The sequence below is a fragment of the Natator depressus genome, chromosome 20 (genome assembly GCF_965152275.1).
Source record: "Natator depressus isolate rNatDep1 chromosome 20, rNatDep2.hap1, whole genome shotgun sequence".
Taxonomy (NCBI): domain Eukaryota; kingdom Metazoa; phylum Chordata; order Testudines; family Cheloniidae; genus Natator; species Natator depressus.
The window spans coordinates 12380778-12400802 of NC_134253.1; the positions used below are offsets into that span (position 1 = coordinate 12380778).

The window sequence follows — 20025 nt, forward strand, 5'->3', positions numbered from 1 at the left end:
AAACACTCCTTGAATGAGGGCCAGCTGAAGATGACACTTGAATGTTGCAACTTCGCTACTGGCATTCTTCCAAAAACAATTTCTTCATCATCTCAAGTTTCAACAAGGCCTCTCTTCTCCCCCACCCCACCCTTAGATAGGAGAGGGTGGGGGTGGAGGGACTCTTCTCTTTGGATGAGATGAGTACTGTCCTAGGAAGAGCCAGAGATGCTGTGGTGAGCTCTTCCCCAGTCCGGGGCTTTGTCCTGCTGAATACATTAAACAAGGGCACCCAGAGGTCATGCACTAGCGGAGCAAGCTCCGTGCTTCCAAACAAGCCCATTTCCACTGGTGTCAGAGCTCACCACTTCAGGATGGGGGAGGTGGGACTGAGGCTGCAGTACAGGCCTCTAAGTACAGTGAGGAGGCAGGGCTGTGGGGTGGTAGATTTTGCCCTCCAGGCTTCAGGGTTGGCATCAAGTGGTAGGTCCTGCATGAAGGCAAATTTGCACTCCTGGCTTAGGTGACGACATCTCCACTGAAGTCAAAGGGAGGTTGCTAGGAATGGCTCAGGTTCAGGTGCTAGAACATTACATTGAAATGGCTATTGGTATTTTCCTGTCCCATACACAGCTTGCCTAGATGCTTCCCACCTCACAACCAGACAACTGTGTCCTCTTTGTTGCATGTAGAACCCTTTATTGCAAACTCTTACAGGGCAAAAGGTCATCTAAGTACTGCAAGATCAGTGTCTAAATGCAGCTGCACACACCTGTGGTTGTGTATAATATGGTGCCTCATAGGTGCCTCAGTGTGTTTGTGTATGGGCATGTGTGTGTTTTGGTACTTGTGTATGTTTTGTGTATAGAATATGTATTTGAGTATGGTGCGTATGTGTGTATGGTATGTTGGTGTCTGTGTGGGTGTTTGTATATGTTATGTATGTATATTTTTGTGTATATGCGTGTTTATGTTTGGTTTATGTATGAGTGTGCCTGTGAGATATATATGTATATGGGTTTATGTATATGTGTGGGGAAGTGTATGTGTGTAAGAACATAAGAATGGCAATACTGGGTCAGACCAAAAGTCCATCTAGCCCAGTATCTTGTCTTCGGACAGCAGTCAATGCCATGTGCTTCAGAGGGAGTGAACAGAAAAGTTAATTATCAAGTGATCCATCCCCTGTCGCCCATTCCCAGCTTCTGGCAAATACAGGCTAAGGACACCAATAGCCATTGATGGACCTATCTTCCATGAATTTATCTAGTTCTTTTTTGAACCCTGTTATAGTCCTAGCCTTCACAACCTCCTCAGGCAAGGAGTTCCACAGGTTGACTGTATGTTGCATGAAGAAATACTTCCTTTTGTTTGTTTTAAACCTGCTGCCTATTAATTTAATTTGGTGACCCCTAGTTCTTGTGTTATAAGAAGTAAATAACTCTTCCTTATTTACTTTTTCCACACCAGTCATGATTTTATAGACCTCTAGCATATCCCCCCTTAGTCATCTCTTTTCCAAGCTGAAAAGTCCCAGTCTTATTAATCTCTCCTCCTATGGAAGCTGTTCCATACCCCCTCATTATTTTGTTGCTCTTTTCTGAACCTTTTCCAACTTTGAGATTCTTTTCTGAGATATATATTTGAGATGTATATTTATTTATGGTCCACGGGTATGAATGTTTGTGCTGGTGTCTGCAAATGGTTTGAGTATGTGTGTGTATTTGTGTTCGATGTATATGTGTAAGCATATGTGTTTTGTAAGTATGTGAATGTGTGTATTTGCTTATGATATATGTGTGCATATTTGTGTTTGTGTGTTCATGAGTATGTGTGCATGGTCTAGATGTGTGTGTCTGGTGAGTGTATGCTTATGGTATGAGTGTGTGAGTGTGTGTGTGTGTGATTGTATTTGTGTAGTGATGAGAGTTTATGTATGGAGGTGTGCGGTAAGTTTAGGCAGGCAATGTGGGAAGCAGGTAAATAATTTTGTCTCCATTTCAAAGTAATGTTTAACACTAAAGTTACCATCTAACTATACATTTCCATAAAGCTCCATTTCTGACATATGCCTTTCCTATGGAATTTATGTCAAAAGAACCCTGAAAGCAAAACTACCTGTATGGGCTGACACACTAGCCAGGCAGGGTGTCAGTTCTCTGTGCATGGGAGAAAAATAATTAACCCAAATCCTAATGAGATTGAACCAAACCGTAAAACTGTATAAACATCCAGACTACTGGGGACAACACCTTTGATCTCTGGGCCCTTTCACTGAAATTTACCATTAACCTCTTTGATGCACTTCTTCAAAGATGTGGTAATTTCGGGGTGAAACCCTGGAGCCATTGAAATCAGTGGGAGTATTTTGCCATTGACTTCAATGGTGCTAGGATTCACCCCCTTATATTTTGCAGATGTTTGGGACCATTAGATTGAAAAGTGCTTATGCAGCCGGTTTGATTAAGGAAAGAGAAAGGCAGCATTCCTCAGCTAATGTAAATCAACATAAATCCAATGGAGCAATGCTGATTTCCAGCGACTCCCATTCTGTATTGAAGACTGGTCGTATAGAATTAGATTTATTTTACTTGAAGTTAAAAAAAAATCCAGAATATCTTTTTATGCCCCCCCCCCACCCCAAGAAATTATTACAGGACAAGGCACGGCTTGTTTGCAGTGTTGTAGCCGTGTTGGCCCCAGGATATGAGAGAGACAAGGTGCGGGAGGTCATATCTTTTATTGGAAGAACTTTTGTTGGTGAAAGAGACAAGCTTTGCAGCTCCACAGAGCTCTTCTTCAGGCTCCGTGGAGCCCGAAAGCCAGTCTCTTCCACCAACAGAAGTAGGTCCAGTAAAAGATATGACTTCACCCACCTTCTCTCACTCAAAACACCATTTGTCCGAGATATTCTATTCACTTATGGATGGGGGAGTTGTTTTTAATGTAGTCAGTATTTGCTGGAATCGTTTGGAAATCAGAGGGGAAGAACAAGTGAATTAATTGAGTCCATCGTGTTGAACGGTGAAACAAAAGACATGCAGACATTTATTGTTATTAATATTGTTTCTGGTGGTGTTGTGCTGGGCACGGTTCAAATCCACAGTGAGAGACCGTTCCAAACAGTTTACAGTCTCAATAGACAAGAGGATAGGAGGGGAAACTGAGGCACGAGACGGTGGTATCACTGGGCTGTTTGGCTGAACAGTGGCTGCAGGATAGAACCCCACATTTCTGTGAAAATAATATCGTTGACCTTGATTCCGCAAAGCGCTGAGGCACTTGCTTAAATCTCATTGATCAAGCACCTGATCAGAATTAAGCACCAGCTTAAGTGTTTTACACCTGCTTAAGGGTAAACCTACACTTATGTTCTTTGTTTTATCAGATCCTTAGAGAGCTAAGGCAGCAGGTAGGTGACATTGCCTTGGCAAACACATTTCAGCTAGGCATGCCTCAAGCCATTTGACCCCCAAAGTCAGCTCATGCTAAGAAAATATCCAGGGTTCTAAAGAATGGATGGGGAAAAAATGAAATACCTGGAAAGCAGGATACATTTTTAACATTCATGTCACAGCATTTACCCCCTCCCTGATACACCTACAGACTGAGCATGGAGAGTGAAAGAAATACAAGGAAAGTAGAAATACTAGGAGGTCGAGAATGCCTGCACTAGAAAGTTACACACCAAAATAACTTAGCAAATGTAGCGTCCCCAGCCAAGCGTTGATCTCTTTAAGAGCTGGAGCCAAGGATGCAGTAAACTTAGATGATAAAAAATTAGTATGTAAAATAACAGAGTGAAATACAATTTCCCCGACTACCACTTTCCTTTCATTACCCTTTGACTGGCTGGGACTTTAAAAGCTGTACCTCACCCATTTTCTTTAACTGCTTCATGATCCAGACCTAATGAATTTGCTTTGCTACCAATAAATCAGAATCAATGTTTTCTCTTCAATGTTGTATTCCTAATTTCTTGGAGAGAGTCACCAAAAAGGTGCGGCTGCCTGAAGTTAGCAAATTAACACGCTATTATTAGCAACCAGCAGACTTTGTAATGTTACAGTGCACCGTGGGTTTTGCAGCTGGAAGGGTTTGCAAATTACAGATGATATTAACTGTTTGCTGGGTCCTGTGAAATGTGGAGCACTGCAAGATTTTTAAACCGTGCTGTCTATATTTGAAGCTGCTAAACAAACAACAGCGATTATTTCCCCCATGGGGACCATAGCAGAGGGGCCGCGGTGCCCTTTGATTAAAAGTAACTTCAGTGGAACAGAATATGGTGATCCTTAGAAATTGCTTCCTGACATTTCCCTGCCTCAGTGGAATCTGATCAATACAGTATGTATGATGAGATTCGTTGATTTCCCACATCTGTTTCCATAGCTGTGTTACAAACGCCATGGATGCTATAGATATGTGTTGTTGTTCTTTGTGTGTGTGAGAGAGACAGAGAAAGAGTGTGTGTGTGTGTGTGTGTGTGTGTGTGAGAGAGAGAGAGAGAGAGAGAGAGAGAGAGAGAGAGATCTACTGGTTATTTTCCCCTCCAAAGGCTAAGTGGGAAGGAACATGCAACATACCATATCAAAGAATGGCATTTGTAATTCTCCTTGTGTGTGGAAACCGAATTTGCTGAGTGTGCATTTTCTTTTCTTTCTTTTTTCCTTCTGTGCCAAAGCTGGTTACTGATGTATCCTCTCCATGACTTCTTGCTGCTTGGCTCCCACTCAGATCCTGCACTGAAGGCATTTATCATTTTACATCACAAGGTGGCTCCTCGATTTAACTTCAGAACCGGTTCTCTAGGGAATATTTAGGGCATATGTAGTGTGTTGCTCTGTGTGTGTGTGTGGGGGGGGACTAGCCACCTTTTTATTTGTTATCTTTATGTAAAATACATGGACAAAAACACCCCACTCCACTGTCCAACATAAACAAATTACTTTTATATTCCCATGAAAACAACTCCCACAGGATCATAATTTCCTGGGACACAGGGGGGGATTTAAAAGAAGGTAAATGCATCCAAAAGAAATAAATTGGGCATCAGATCAGATCTGTTTATGGAAATAAAACAATAACGTTCTGTGACAGCGCAGGTTGGCTGTGAAAATAGGCCCACGAACAAATACAACAACACAACTGTTTATTGGATTGAAAAATGGTCTTTATTGAACACAAGCACGTAAGGAGGGGAGAAAACCGGTTTCCATCGGCTCCAAAACTTTGATCAGTGGCGAGTGGCTGTGAAGGAGGAGATTTTTTGGCAGAATATACACTTCATTTCTTGCAAAGAAATTAGCAGAATTAGCAGGCTATGCAATTTTTATTTTATTTTATTTTTTTACAGTCAAAGATCCCAGCACTCAGCCCTACACATCCTTTACAAGGAGCAGAGCAATGACTTACTAACATAATCTTTGGTTGTGGTGTAGGAATTTACTTTCCAAGTGGGAGGCAGTGGAGGTGAAATTAACCAGGCTTTGAGCGGAGAATTCTGGATCACGTGAGCAGAGAGAGCCCCACCGAGTTCCATCAAGTGCCTTAGGGCAACAAACTCTTGTCCTCTGGTCCAGAGTTCCCCCATGCCCTGTAGTCCAGCTCTTGAGAGGAGAGGGGAGACTTCTCTACTCCGGATGCTCTGAAGCAAGAGACTCTACCTCGCTGGAAGTGTCCGGAGTGCAGAGAAGACTGTGAGGTATTTAAGGCTCTCCAGACAATTGCTCATTCTGTAGTGAGTTATTACGCTGCTGAGCCAAAGGTCATTAGAAAGGATAAGGGCAGCCATAAAACCGGCACAACTCCATGCTTTTCCTATAGAGATTATCATTATTGGCTTATTAATACACGATAATTTTGAATTATACACTGCAATAAATAGGAGAGGGTTGACTTGTGGCTTTAAATATTTTATGAATCTCAAAGCGAACATTTTAAGCAACACCATGTGCCTCCAAATCATTAGAACATCAACTTTCTTTTCTGGTCCATTTTTTTTTGTTTTGTTTTGTTTTGTTTTCTTCAAATAACAAAATAGAAGTGGTTTAAAGAGCAATCGAATGAAAGTTTGCAACATCTGAGAAGGGGGAAATAAGTGTATTTAGGAAGCTCCAAAAATAATTTATTTGGTTATCGCTCCCTGACTGAAATGCTGAAATCAGATATTGTGATGCAGAAGAAAAAAAGAGAGAGAAATCACTCTGTGGTTGCATTCAAAATGCAATTTGCAAGACACTCTGTCATTCCAAAACTCGGAGGCGATTTCAGTGTTAAAGCAACCCTTTGATCACCCACTGCTAGGAGGAACCAAACGAAAATAAATAGATGAGCTGCCCCCTCGCTTTTTAATTCTAAGAATACAAGGAGTAGCGTGTGCCAACGCTAATCACATTTTAAAATAAACACCCCCATTCTGGAATATTTTGGTATGTTTTCCAATTCAATAATATTAAAGATCAGATTTCTAATTTATATATTGCTTTCTGACATTTAAGAGCCCTGGTGATGAAATATATCCTCTCAAATGCCTCCAAGCACCATAACTCTGCCAAAACACAAAGTTCATTCAGGGAAAAACCAATAATAAGAACAATAACAGTAAGTAGAAACTTAAACAATATTTTAAATTCAAGCTCACGTGCATCAATTCTTTAACTCCCCCCCCACACACCTTTCACTGAAATATATTTTAGGGGCCTCACTGAGTAGAAAATAATATCCAGACTGACTTTTATGTGACACAAATAAACTTAACGGTCACGAAAGTATGTTAGTAAAACTGTACATATGCACTCGACAGCGAAGGTAACATTCAGACACGGACTGGCCTGCAGAGATCAAGAAATACAGTGTCTAGCCAACAAAATATTCAGTATGTTTAATGAATTATATGCTTAAATCACATCATTTAGGGGAAAGCGTATTTTTAAAAAATCTTAATTAAAATAGAATTATTTCTTGCACAAATAAATCTGACAGTTAACATACATATTTTCCCCGCACCCGTCCTAACTTCATTTCCCTCAGCCCAAAGTATTTGCGTCAAAATTATTCTTCCAATCGTAAATCTTCTTCTACAGATGAACAGTATATAGAACAGTAAATTTTCTTTAAGTTTGCAATCTTCACTGTACACAACCCTCCCCAGAGCGAATCCTGCACCAAAATACTAGAGATTTAATATATTTTAAAAATACATTCACATAAAAAAATTACCACACTTTCTGGCCTTTTCTCTAGAAACCGATCATATAAAAATACCTTTAGCACAGCAATCATAAATATTGTCCTCTTTTAAAAACAAGCATTTCCTCTTATTTCACCATCTTCTTCCAAGCAATACGCACTCTTTTCGCCGGCACAAGAATAATTTAATCAACAAAGTCGAATCCGAACCTAGGGGGGGAAATAATACAAAGTTAGCTTCTTAGCTCTACTCATGGGACGCAGTATCTTCATTGTTCCTTTGTTAGAGTTTGCATCAGCGCGAGAGGAACATCTCTTTCCCCCCAAAAGAAACTTTTTTTTCCCACCCACTCTCTTTTGCTTGGGCTCTGAATCCAATCATTCTTCATCATCTTGCTGTAGGAGTTGGAACTCTGCTTAGCTTTCTATAGAGTCGTGTGTGTGTATGTGTGTGTGTGTGTGTGTGTGTGTGTTCAGCCGCTGTCCTCTTGACTGTGGCATGGGCAAAGAAATAACACAGACACACAGACACAACCCACAACACGAGTATTTTAGGAAAAGTTGCAGACTTGGTCGGAATCTCTCTCCTATAACCCGGGTTTTTAAAAAGACTCCTTGATGTACTAAGTGATGCAGAGACTAGGGTTTTTTTTTTCCTTCCCCCTCCTTGTTTACAGCTACAGAAGGCAAAAGAGTCATAAATCTTAGGGCAGCCTACAGAGACAAGTACATTTGTATGCATCGTTAGAACTAGCTAATACCTAAACCCATTAGCAGACCGTGTAGAGTTCGAGTTTCCGGTGTACATTAACTTACAGTTAAATTCTGGAGGAAAGGGCATTGTGAATTAACATAAACTATATCCATCATATAGTTTGTCATATTAGATTAGTCAGCCATGGATTTTTGTGTGTGTGCGTGTTAAACTTTTTTTTTTTTTAAGCCTTCCAGCGCTGTGTTAATTTCAGACAAGAGGTTGCCTTTTTTGCATAAATGCCATAAATCATATATCAGGATCTTTTAAAAGAAGTACAGGCACCCCAATTACTGTGCATATTAAACAAGAAATCGCAGTGATGTGGGGGAGAGTGAAATCAAGAAATGTCAATGAGGAGATTGGACCAAGAAAAGAAAGACTGTCTATCTATCTATCTATCTATCTATCTATCTATCTATCTATCTATCTATCTATCTATCTATCTATCTATCTTGGGCCAGTCTCTCTCTCTCTCTCTCTCTCTCTCTCTCTCTCTCTCTCTCTCTCTCTCTCAACAAGAAAGAAAAGTCCTTCATTAACAAGAAGGTGGGGTGGGCGTCAGAAAAGAAATGGATCCTTTAAGGCAACACACACTGAACCTAATGGTGGAAAGGGCCAAATTATGAGACCAACACACAAGCAAAACGGTATATATTTTTTTTTTGTGTAAATTCCTTTCACCGTTAGTCGATGGATTCCATTGCACAAAAAGGACTTTTTTTTCCTGAGATCCATTATGGTGCCTATTTCCTTCCACTAATCAATGCTTTTGTGTCTTCTTTCCACTTGCCCTAGCTCCCCATCTTTGCTCTCATGACGCTGGGTTTGTTCACATATTGCTGCTGACAGCCCCCCCCCCCTTCACCCCCTCCCCACTGCACCATCATAATCTGCACCATAGACATAATGCCATCCCCACCTTTGCTATGAAAAATCCCCACTTGCTTCGCCTATATGGACAGATTCCCCCTCCCTCTTTCTTCCTCCCTCTCTCGTCCCCAGATCCCCCCCCCCCTCCCCGGTTTGGGTTGCACATAGATTATCTGAACTTTTGTTGTTCGCTTTTTCTCCTTCGCCCGTGAAAGCGTTAAAGGTAAGGGACTGGCACTCGCGTCCAACAGCAGGCTTTTGTAAGGATGATTTATTGCCTCAATCTTGGTTCACCCAGAGTTCACATGGATTTGCTGCTGCTGAGGGCTAAAAGATGGTCTCCCTTGACAAGTGTGACTATTGGAAATGCCTCTTTTCTCTCCCTCTCTCGCCCCCTCTCTCTGCTGGGCTTCTAAAGTGTAAAATGGTTTATAATTGAGAATGAAACTGGAGTGGTTTGCGTGTGTGTGTGTTATCCACCATTCTGTGTTTGCCTGAATATCATTGCCAAGCCAACACGATCTGCACGGGAAGTCTGAACCTGTGGCAGATCCCAACTTAAAAAAGAAGAATACCCGCACATATCTTTCTTTCTTTCTTTTTTTTAAATTGGGATCTGTGCCCAATCAAAAGTAGCAGACTTCCCATGCAGGTCGTGTTGGCTTTGCAATGATGATCAGACAAAAGGCTCTTATTGCTTTTAGATGCACACACACACACACTCACTGTAGAAGTTATGGCATCATGTCTGTGTGAGAATGAGATTTCCAACCCTTTTTTGGGGGGGTGGTGGAGGAGGAATTGTTACTAATCTGGACTGTGATGGGGGTTAGTGCGGTTAATCTGGGTGTGATTAGCCTGAGAGCCCTGTATCTCTTTATTTCAGAGGAATTACTATCAGTTAACAACAACAGCAAATCCCCTCTTCTTCCTTCTCCCCCTCCCACTTGGTTTAAAACAAGTAAAATAATTTATTAAATGCATCGAGGTCTTAAACTCCTGCAGACACATCAACCATAGATTACACAACGTGACCTGCCTTCCAATGCTCCTTATCCCCCACACACACCAAAAAGAGGGGAGGGAACAAAGGGAGACCCAATCCCCTTTTATAAAGCACCTCTTTCTACCACCCCCCCTTAATATTTGCAGCGGAAACGTTATTTTTCTATATCGAAATTTGTTTGTACTTTGAACATTTGCCTGTAAAATAACCCTTGTGGTAATACTAATAAGATGGAAATTTTATAGAGAGCTAATCGCTTTTTCTTAATTTATGCTTCAAGGAAATGAGGGGCCTTATCTAAAAACGTTTAAAAATAGAGCCAGCCAGGTGCATGAGCTGTTTGGTGTTTCTAACTATCCCCTTCATCTGTCTCTGTATATCTAGATGGGTATGGGTGATCGTGTTGTGTGTGTAGAGAGAGAAACTATATATAGTATAGACTATATATATGTATGACTCTATGTATCTAGCTGTATTTGGGTGTATACACTACATAGCAGCTATATATAATATAGATCATATATATTTATGTCTCTATATCTAGATATATGTGAGTGAACTTGTGTGATTGTGTTTATTTATAAACATAGACTACTTATAAAGAGTTTTTATATACCTAGCATAGGTTATGTATGTTTATGTCCATATATCTAGATGTGTATGTGTGCTTTTGTGTATGTTTTGTGTGTGCATATAATCACAGGCTATATACAGAGGTATGTATGGGGTAGAGACGGTATATATCTCTATGTATCCAGAGGTATATGCCTGGTTGTATGTATATATATAGTCAGAGACTATGCAGAAAGGCTAGATATACACTATATATCATATATATCTTCATTTTACTCAAAGCCATTTGGAAGCAATTTTATATGTTTGTACTTTTCTAAAACGTTTTTAGTGACTGGCTTAATCTGTCAAAGCTGTGGAAGAATCACTAGAAAGGTGATAGAAATATTTTCAATGATATATAAATGAACAACCCAGACTAGGCTAACTTCTCCTGCTTATTGATGACATCAGTCCTATTCAGGTGAAGTTTTATTACTGGAAAAAATAATGAAGCATTAACGGGATTTCAATATTTTTAATTTGCCTCAGCTAAATCTTTAGCAAAGAGGTTGAATCTGGATTTCTACCGAAATTAATTTTCAGGATTTATTTTTAAAATATTTGATGCTCAACTTGACTTTCTTCATCTGTTAAATTAATCCCTTACTTTGTCCCAAACCCTAATTATATTCACTTCTGATAAATAATTCATGCCTATCTCTTACCTTTGGACTGCCCTGTCTTCAAAACAAGCCCAGATAGGAGTCTTGAAAAATAGAGTTAAATATAATTTAATAGAATCAAAACGGAATGATTTTTCTTAAAGTAGACATGTTTTAACCCGGGATTTAAAAAAGTGAATGAGCTACGTTTCTTTAACAATTATCCAGCCAGAGACGGTTTAGTTAAACTCGCCATAGTGCAAACACCAGAAATGCAAATATTCCTAATAATAAATTTGTAAGGAATCCATAATGGTGGATACATTGATCAGTTCCTTAAACTGTACAGCTAGTCTGGAGTTAGATAATTAAATAAACAAATCACAATAAAACACATTAACTTAGTATGTTTTAACTGATGGTGTCTGAAGAGAAAGACAGAGAGTTGCTAGGTCAAATTCATCGCTAGTGTAACTCCAGTGACTTCAACAGATTTACACCCCAGGGCTCAAAGACTAAATTTAGCTCAGTGTCGTGTAAATCAGCTGGATTTAAATGAAACTTTAAGCAGCTAATGAAATATACCAGAAGCCGAGGAATCACAAGGATATGCTGCAGTGTAAATATGTTTTCAATAAACACAGGGTCCTTACAAATCCGGAATCGTTTAGATGCGACTGGGATGTCTTTTGAATGGGTAATCTGAACTGCAGTCACTACTCTGGCTATTCTCCCAGCCAATCCACCGCCCCCCCCCCCCGCTTTTATTTCCCCTTTTAAATACCCCCATCTGAAGGCTATCGGATGTCCACACCGCACACACTTGCCATTTCTAACGGGCTGACCTAGTTAATGGTTGATGTTGATTAATTTTTATTTATTTATTGGAGTTTGCTTTCAGTTTGGTCGTGGCTCAGTCAAAAATCTAAGGGCTCATTACATCCCCCTGCCTAGCACGCTAGATACTTCTCAGCGCAATTTAAATTTGCGCCCAGGTGAGTTTTCCTGAGGCTTCGTCCCGCAAAGGCCTGAGTGCTTTCGACTCCCCCTGACTTTCCTACGAATTGAAACACTAGACCCTGCCTAGGTTCGAGCCCCTCCTCATCTAGTCCGGGGCCTATTTCTGCCGGTATACGTGAGGGCAGAATTTGGCCTGACTTCAGCCATTCTTTACTTTGCGGGATTTTGTTTTTGCGCTTATGTTTCTATACAACACTCCCGCCGTATTTAAGACTTTAATATATATGTAGGGGGACACCGCCTGTATATAGGTGCACAGTACTCAAGCAGCATCAGCAAGTGATATTACATCACATGCAAACAAACAGACCAGAGCGACTTTCGTCTTGAACTTTTGCTGGGTGGAAAGAAGGAAAAGTTACACACTGGATACATTTCCCAGTCCACTTTGTGGTGGGGGCTGGGGTGCAAAATACTGAACAGAGTGAGATCGCTTTGTAAACAGGACAGCAATCCCACGTGTTCTTTCCACTCAACCTGGGCATTGACATTTTCTCTCGGGACATATGAGAGAGCGGGAGAGAGAGAGAGAGAGCGATATTTCTGATCCTTTGGAAGTCTTCCACCATACAAGGGAGAGAAAAACAGAAGATCTTTACCCTGTTCCTTTCTGAAACAAGGGGCAAATTAAACTGGCAACATTGAAAAGGTGCGGTGTATGTTCAGGAAAGTTTGCAGGACCGTGAAGAGTGTGTGTGTGTGTGTGTGTGTGTGAGCGAGCGAGAGAGAGAGAGAGAGAGAGGGAATAGCTAGAGTCCGCATCCTTAGCAGCCCCAATCAACTTGTTTGTAATTGTATCTGGCATTTTAACTACAGCCTCTTCCCCCGTCATACAGAGATCTGACACTAAACGTCTGATCAATTTAAAACAAACAAGATTTGTGGGGGGATTTCCAGTCATAAATAACCCAAACAGCCGCTCTCGGTTGATTTTACCATCCAGGCTGCTTTGTTAGTTGAGATTGGTTGGTCTGTTCTAGGCACACAGTTAACGATGGAAGGGGTCGATCACTGGCTGGGACACATGTACTTTAGCTGAGGGTCTCCTCCAAAGTTACGAGGAAAGATGCCGCGAAGGCAGAGAAATCATGGCCCCGAGGAAGTCAATGGCAAAACTTTCCTTGGCCTCTTTAGCGCCAGGATTCTACCCGCGCTGCTGAGCTCCGGGAGAGTCGCAGGGACCGCACCCGTCCGTCTCCTGCCCTTTCCGGGATGGGGCCTGCAACTGAGGGTAGAACAGGAGGTGTCTTTGAAACGCCTTTAATGAGACTCCGAGACAACAACAATTATAATTATAATTATTCCTTGTAGTTGCTAATTTCGATTTATCTTCCAGGGCTCTTTTGTATGCCTGTCATTGCCTGTATAAGCTAATGGTTTTGCCAATAGTCCTTGCTTGTCTCTTCCCAAAGAAAATCGTTGGGCTTTAAACAAGAACTCCCGACTGCAAAACTCCCGGACTTTGCCCTAAGAGGAGCGAGGACAGGGGAAGACACTGGAAAACGTCTACGGTTAATTTCCATAAACTACTAAAAATAAAGATGCGATTATAAACACACACATTGCACTGACCAGGGGCCAAGCATTTCTTCAGCAAACGTTATGATGTTTACATGAAACAAGCCATTACACCCAGCACATGCATCAATAGCTTATTTCAAATAAAGACCTACATTGCACCATGACTGCCTCCATCGTGCCACGTAAGCACCCGAGATAATCTGTTGTGTGTTAAACAAGATTTAAGATCTGCTGTCCCCAGGGCAAGGCTTCTCTCTCTCTCCCTCTCTCTCACACACACACACACACCCCACCAATCATGGAGGTGATCAAAAAGGTGCAAAGCCAGAGGACATCATTGGTTGGATCCTCAAGTTATTGTAGGCTGTTTTTTTTAAATTTAAATTAATTTTATTTTTTATCAGCAGGTTTGGGCCCTTTATGCGCAGGATGGCTGGTGAGAGATGTTCTTAAGTGAGCTGGGTATGTTGGTTTAGAACGTTTGCTCTTGAGCTCTAACTCTGGTGGAATCTTCCTCAGAAGAAGCCATTGGAGATCTGCCCATGACTGTGATCCACTGAGTCCCTCTCCTGTACTGAGTTAAAGATATCCAGTCCCCTTTCTTTCCCACCCCAGCAACGAGAAGAAACTGGAGATGCAAAAAGCTGCCCAAGACCATAGACTTTTGGAGGCTGTCTTTCCTAAGGTCCCATTAGCATGGGGTGTCAGTCAGCAGCCTCTCCCATCTCTAAAGGGACACCAGCCTCACTGCTGCCTGAAGCCAGAAACATCCACAACTTCATCAACAAGCCACAGACTTGCCTTGCAGGGCTTCAACAGGAGTCTGGGGCACACGGATGATCATATCTCACAACTAGCCCTCAAGGTTCGAGTTGTCTCCTCTGCCATTCCATGTGGCCTCCCCAAAAAGGCATTCAGAGCAGAAGCTTTCTGGACCAATGTCCAATCCGAACAGTGATGGTACCAGCAGAGCTCACCCCCAAACAGGACACACAACTCCAAGCAAAAAAACCCAACCTACTTCCCGCAGGTATGTTCCATCTGGTCCCAATAAAGGTTTCTTTTTACAGTGTGTGCATTGTAGAGGCAATGGGTTTCTTAGCAACTCCAAATGAGTGGTCACCAATAGCCCTTTGATAGAATTTTAAACAACTGTATAAATACTCATGACTTACTCCAGAGAATTTTGCCCTGCGTGGTTGATGTTTGTTCTCACAAGGTTATGAAAACAATGCCCGGTGCTAGAAATGAATTTTAATCCAATAATCATAAATTCTGCATACTTTCTTGTCCTAATTTCTTGTCCATTGCATTTTGATGCAACTTTGTTTATTTGTTCATTGAGAGACCAACAAAACAGAGAGATAGAGAAGGATGGATGGAGGGGTAGAGGGGATGGTAGGATGGATGGATATAAAATTACCTAGGCAGACATATGAAGAGAGAGAAAGAAAGAGAGATATATGTAAAATGACATGGATAAAAAGATTGATGTAAAGTTACCTAGACCGAGAGAGATTAAATTAGAAAGAAAGAAAGAAAGAAAGAAAGAAAGAAAGAAAGAAAGAAAGAAAACCAGCATATATCACAACTTTGGGTAATAACAACACTTTGAAATTGTCTGCACAGGTTCTATTGGAGCTTGTTAAAAATCCAGACTTTTAGCTGAATTTGGATATTGTCTATCCACTAATGGGACATTTCAAATGATTGCAGCCAGTTTATTGCTTGCAATTATGTTACTGTCAACTGCTTCAAAGTTCAGATGTTGTATGGGGTGTGGGATGGGCGGGGGGGAGGGGAGGCTGCTGCAAGGGCAGGAGCGGATGAGATGGTGTGGCCTTTTATTTTCTAGGTCCCTGCTGAGGGCCAGCACGCTTTATACCAATGACCAGCTGGAGAAAGAATTCCATGTTATCAGGTATCCCTGCTGACCATGGAGTGTGGGATTGGCTCAGCTGCTCAACCTCAAGCTCTGATTCTGAAGGATTCGAAGGATGAAGGACAACAGGAGGGAGGGAACTGAGAACCTGTCCCCTAGCAGCTGGGTGGGTAGGATGTGCCCAGGCGCCAGTCCTACATCAAGGCCCAAGGAGATGTGTGGGTTGACAGCCCGTCTCTGACAGCCCTTGTGCAGCTGTCCTGGAAGTTGGATCCTCCTCTGTCTCTGCAAGGGAAGTGTCATTACGAATCCCCCTAATCTGCAAAGGAGCTGGAGTGAGAAAATTACCTGGAAAACATGCCTGGGGCCAGCTCACTCTTCAGCCACAGCTACGCTATAAACTTGGACCACAGCTGTGCTGCTCAAATTCCCAGTCAATGCTACCTTGGGGCCCTGTAACCCCCATCTCACTTAAACAGACTTAAACACACATCCTGCACTTCAGGGAAGTTCTCCGGAACTGCAGTTCTTGTGCATCTGTGAGGGCTCTCTGCCACGGAAACCAAGCTGGGAAAATTGCTACAGTCCTATTATGTCATTAAAAAACAAAAACCAAAACAAAATAGAAAAAACCTCAAAGTGCAACCAACAGTATCCTTTGATTTCCTCACCCCCTCTATTCCCAATTGCCTCCTGTGTATTAAACTGTACAGAGATCTGTGCATAAGACATCTAGGAACTGGTGTGTGCATATAACCCAGCCAAAAACAGGATAAGTTCTGTGTGAGCTTATAACTTGCTCCATGTATTTTATTAAAGTTGATTTTACTCAGCTGCTTACCAGTGACTTTGTCGGGTACAAAGGTGTCAATAGCTACCCTTTAAATATCCTTACAATCCTTAAACTTCCTCCAAGCCTAGGGCAACATTTTTTGAAAAGCAACTCGTGATTTTATCTACCTCACTTTCTGGGGGATGTATCTTAAAAGGAGTCTGATTTTCAGAAAGAGTTGAGCTCCCATCCTCTGCAAATTAGGCCCCTTTAAGGTGCTTCAAATTAGGCAGCCAGAGATTTTCTCATGAGGGTGGTTTTTCCTTTAACCCCTCACATTCCCCCTACCTGGAAAGAACATAGCTGTGGCACTTCTACTAGCAAGTGGGTTATTGTTTGATAAGCAAATGTAGATGTAAACATGTTTGAACCCACTCAAAATTTGACCCTGCAATAAGTTAGCTTCTCACTGTAATTTACACATTTTTTTTTCTTTTTAAGAGAGATCAGTTGGCTCTTGGCATAGTTTACTGTATTGTTGTGGTATTCAAAATAAAGAGGCCTTTTAAAAACAGTTCTGGGCGGTTTTCTTGGCTTGTCTGGGTTGGTTTTCTCCAGGAACACTGCTCTGTTGTTCTTAAAATCACTTTGCCATCTTGTAGTTTACTAGGGTTGGGCTTCACCCTTCTCTCACCCCCATTAATCACTGAGACAGCACTTACTTCAGTAGGCCCCCAGCCCTTTTCATCTCCCAGTTAGTATGCAGCTCCGGAGCCCTGCCTGCTTGTGCACTTTTTTATAATGGCCCCTGCCTTCCCTTGAAACTCACCCATTCCTCAGGACGGAAGGTTCTCTCCTCTGCTTTGCAGGCATTTGTAGAAAGGTACATTTAGTCTGAGATTTTCAGCAGGGCACTCACAATGGGTCTCCTCTTTTAGTAAGAAAAGCAGTGTGCAGATCCACTTTCTGCCGCACAGAGTTCAGGGCAGGAGCTGGACAAGTCGTGGTTCATTTTATAAGTTGAAATGTAAAGTCTTGCTGGAATTGTTTGGAGACATTGTGAGCATATGGGCTTTGCCGTGCCTTAAAACCAAACAGGGTAACAACAACAGAGCCTGTACAGGTTTGAGTCTCCCGAAAACAATCAGAGGTAGCTTTGCACAAAAAAATGAAAATGTAGCAGAGCAGATAAATGTAAAACACATTGCAGGACGGTTGTTCCCATGGCCTCAGGCAATTATGATAACACAACTTTCAAGTGTATTTTATTGTATCCCACCCCCAAGATGAATTACCCAGCAACTAAATCTCCATATTGTAATTAACTGATAAATATTTAATAATGGTTAGAACTTTATCCATTTGATCTTTCCATCAACAAACTTTAGGAGGTAAACAGGCAAATTGAAGATGACATTTTCTTGCCTTAGAAATTTCAAAGCTTGACTCTCTTTGCAATTTGTTTTTTTAAAATAGAAGAGTCTCTGTTTACAAAGGAAATGTTAATTTAAAGAAACCTATTATGAGAAAAAAAAAAAGCTATGATCTGAAATAACAGCAAGATCTTTGTCAATTGCAGAACAAAGATTGTGTTGTGCAGAATTCTTTTCTTGCTTAGGAGAAGTGTATTATCTTGTGTGTGTGCCTGTGTTGGTGTGAATGGGTTTGTGGGTGTTTGTGTGGAATGTGTCTGTATCTATGAACATGTGTGTATGTGTGGGTCGGTATCTGTGAACATACGTTTATATGAGGATGCGCGTGTGCATGCATGTGTCTGTTTGTATGTGTGTATGAGAATACGTGTGTGTGTGCAAGTGTTTATGTGGGTGTGTGTCTGTGAGCTTAATCTGGCTTCCACTGAAGCCAAATGCAGAGCTCTGATTGACTCCAACAGAAGCAGGAGCAGGCCTTGTGCTTTTAAACCATAAATAAGATTAGCTGAAGTTGCCCGATGCACAGAACTAACGGATTTCAGAATGCCTCATTTGTGGTGTCCCTAAGGAAATGAGCACTCGAAGGCCTTCCTGGAAGTGTGTATCACCCATGCCACCAACCCAGCCCTACTGCAGCCCTGCAGGAAAATGGCTCTGCTGTAAGCGAATTACAACCCCATTCCTGGAATTAAATCAAAACTCAAAGCTAACTCAATTGTACCTAGTGTGGCAGAAAGGTCAAAAGGGATTCTTGCTCCATTTACAATAATTAATGCAGCCCAGCAACCTCTCCCCTCACCCACCCACTAATGGGCAAAGCAACACCCACAGACTGGAAACCAGGTTAGAGAAGGAGTGATGCCACCTCCAGGACCAGCTTCTTCCACCTTTTTAACAGGTGAAGCGGGAGTTGGTTACATATTTCTTGATCTGCAGCTGTGGGCTAAAGCAGCTTGTTGACAGTGGAATGAATGTGTTATAAAAAGGAAGGAGAATGCTCTTGTGAAAGGATCTGTGTGTATTTGTATGTGTGTAGGAGAAGGGCTTTGTAAGAACATCTTTGTGTATGTGTGGGTGTAGAATAAAGTCCTTGTAAGACCATCTCTGTAGGATAAAGCCCTGGTAAGGCAGTCTGTGTCTGTGGGTGTATTTATATTTGTGTATGATAAAGACCTTGTAAAAGGGTTGGGGAGTATTTGTGTGTGTGTGTGTGAGATTAAAGCCCTGTAAGGGAGTCTATCGCTGTTCTACACCCAGTTTTTGCACTGGGGTAACTGGATCAGTAATGTGCTGATAGGAATGCTTCTCAAGCAGCGTAAGTATGTCCACACTAAGGAGTTGCTGCCGTTTAGCTAAAATCAAAGAGTTAAATCAGTGCAAAAACTGGGTGTAGACAAGCCCTCAGGGTATTTGTGTGTGTAGAGAGTTATAAAACCTTACTGAGGCCAGCTGGCCTGGAGGGTACCCTCCCGCAGTATTTTAATGTTTTGTTTGTTAGCATTAACATCAGTTTTAGTATTGCAGTAGCCCCTAGGAGCCCTAGTCATGGATCAGATCCGCATTGTATTAGGCATCGTACATCATAGGCTCCGACTCCATGGGTGCTCCAGGACTCAAGCACATATGGACAAAAAATAAGGGGTGCTCAGCACCCACCAGCCACAGTGGTTCAGGGCTGGCTGCTGATCACCTGCTCAGCGGGCAGGGGGAGGAGGGTGGGGCAGAGAGAAGAGAAGGGGATAGAGCAGGGGACAGTGGGAAGAGGAAGGGGGAGGGAATGAGGAAGGGGAGGGTCTTGGGGGAGGGGATGGAGTGGGGGCGTAAAGAGGCAGAGAGGGCGGGGCCCTGCAGCAGAGCAGGAGGTGGAGCACCCACTGGGAAAACCAAAAACCAGCGCCTGTGCTGTACATTATTGATTAGCTACACTACAGTAGCATCTAGGAAGCTAGTCATGCACCAGGACTCCATGGTGCTAGGTGCTGTACAAAGAAAAAAAAGCTGGTCCCTACCCCCAAAGAATGTATCTGTCATTTTCTGCCCAGGCAAATCACTCATCAAAAATCCCTTCATGACGAAATTCGCCTCCGGACAGGCATGATATAAACATTACCTAGAGCACAGTGATTGAAGAGTCTGTAGAGAAAGGCATGAGTTAAATCAATAGCAGCGATAACTCCTCAGGACCTCCCCCATCCATCCCCAGTTTCATCACAACATACACCTAATATCCATCCCCCCACCACTAAGATTTTTGGCATTACCTCTTCACTTGCAACTACAGAGGAACTAAGGCCCAGATTCTCCAAGGTATTTCGGCGCCTACCTCTCAAGGGGAGAATCTGGGCCTCAGGCCCTGACTCAAGTTAACTTGTCAGCA

At 42.1% G+C, this 20025-nt stretch overlaps 1 long non-coding RNA gene across 8 annotated transcripts in view; it reads left to right on the forward strand.

Annotated features, from left to right (window-relative positions):
* LOC141975390 (uncharacterized) overlaps positions 1–16927 on the forward strand; it is a 96282-nt gene extending 79355 nt beyond the window's left edge. For 3 of the 8 annotated variants that reach the window (XR_012635909.1, XR_012635906.1, XR_012635907.1), the window contains 2 exons: positions 13969–14591; positions 15417–16927. This is a non-coding gene — a long non-coding RNA (uncharacterized LOC141975390). Of the gene's footprint in view, positions 1–5574; positions 5684–13965; positions 14592–15416 lie in introns of those variants that run through there. The other 5 variants (XR_012635903.1, XR_012635902.1, XR_012635905.1 and 2 more) reach the window with 3 other exon arrangements.
* The last annotated feature ends 3098 nt before the right edge of the window (positions 16928–20025 follow it).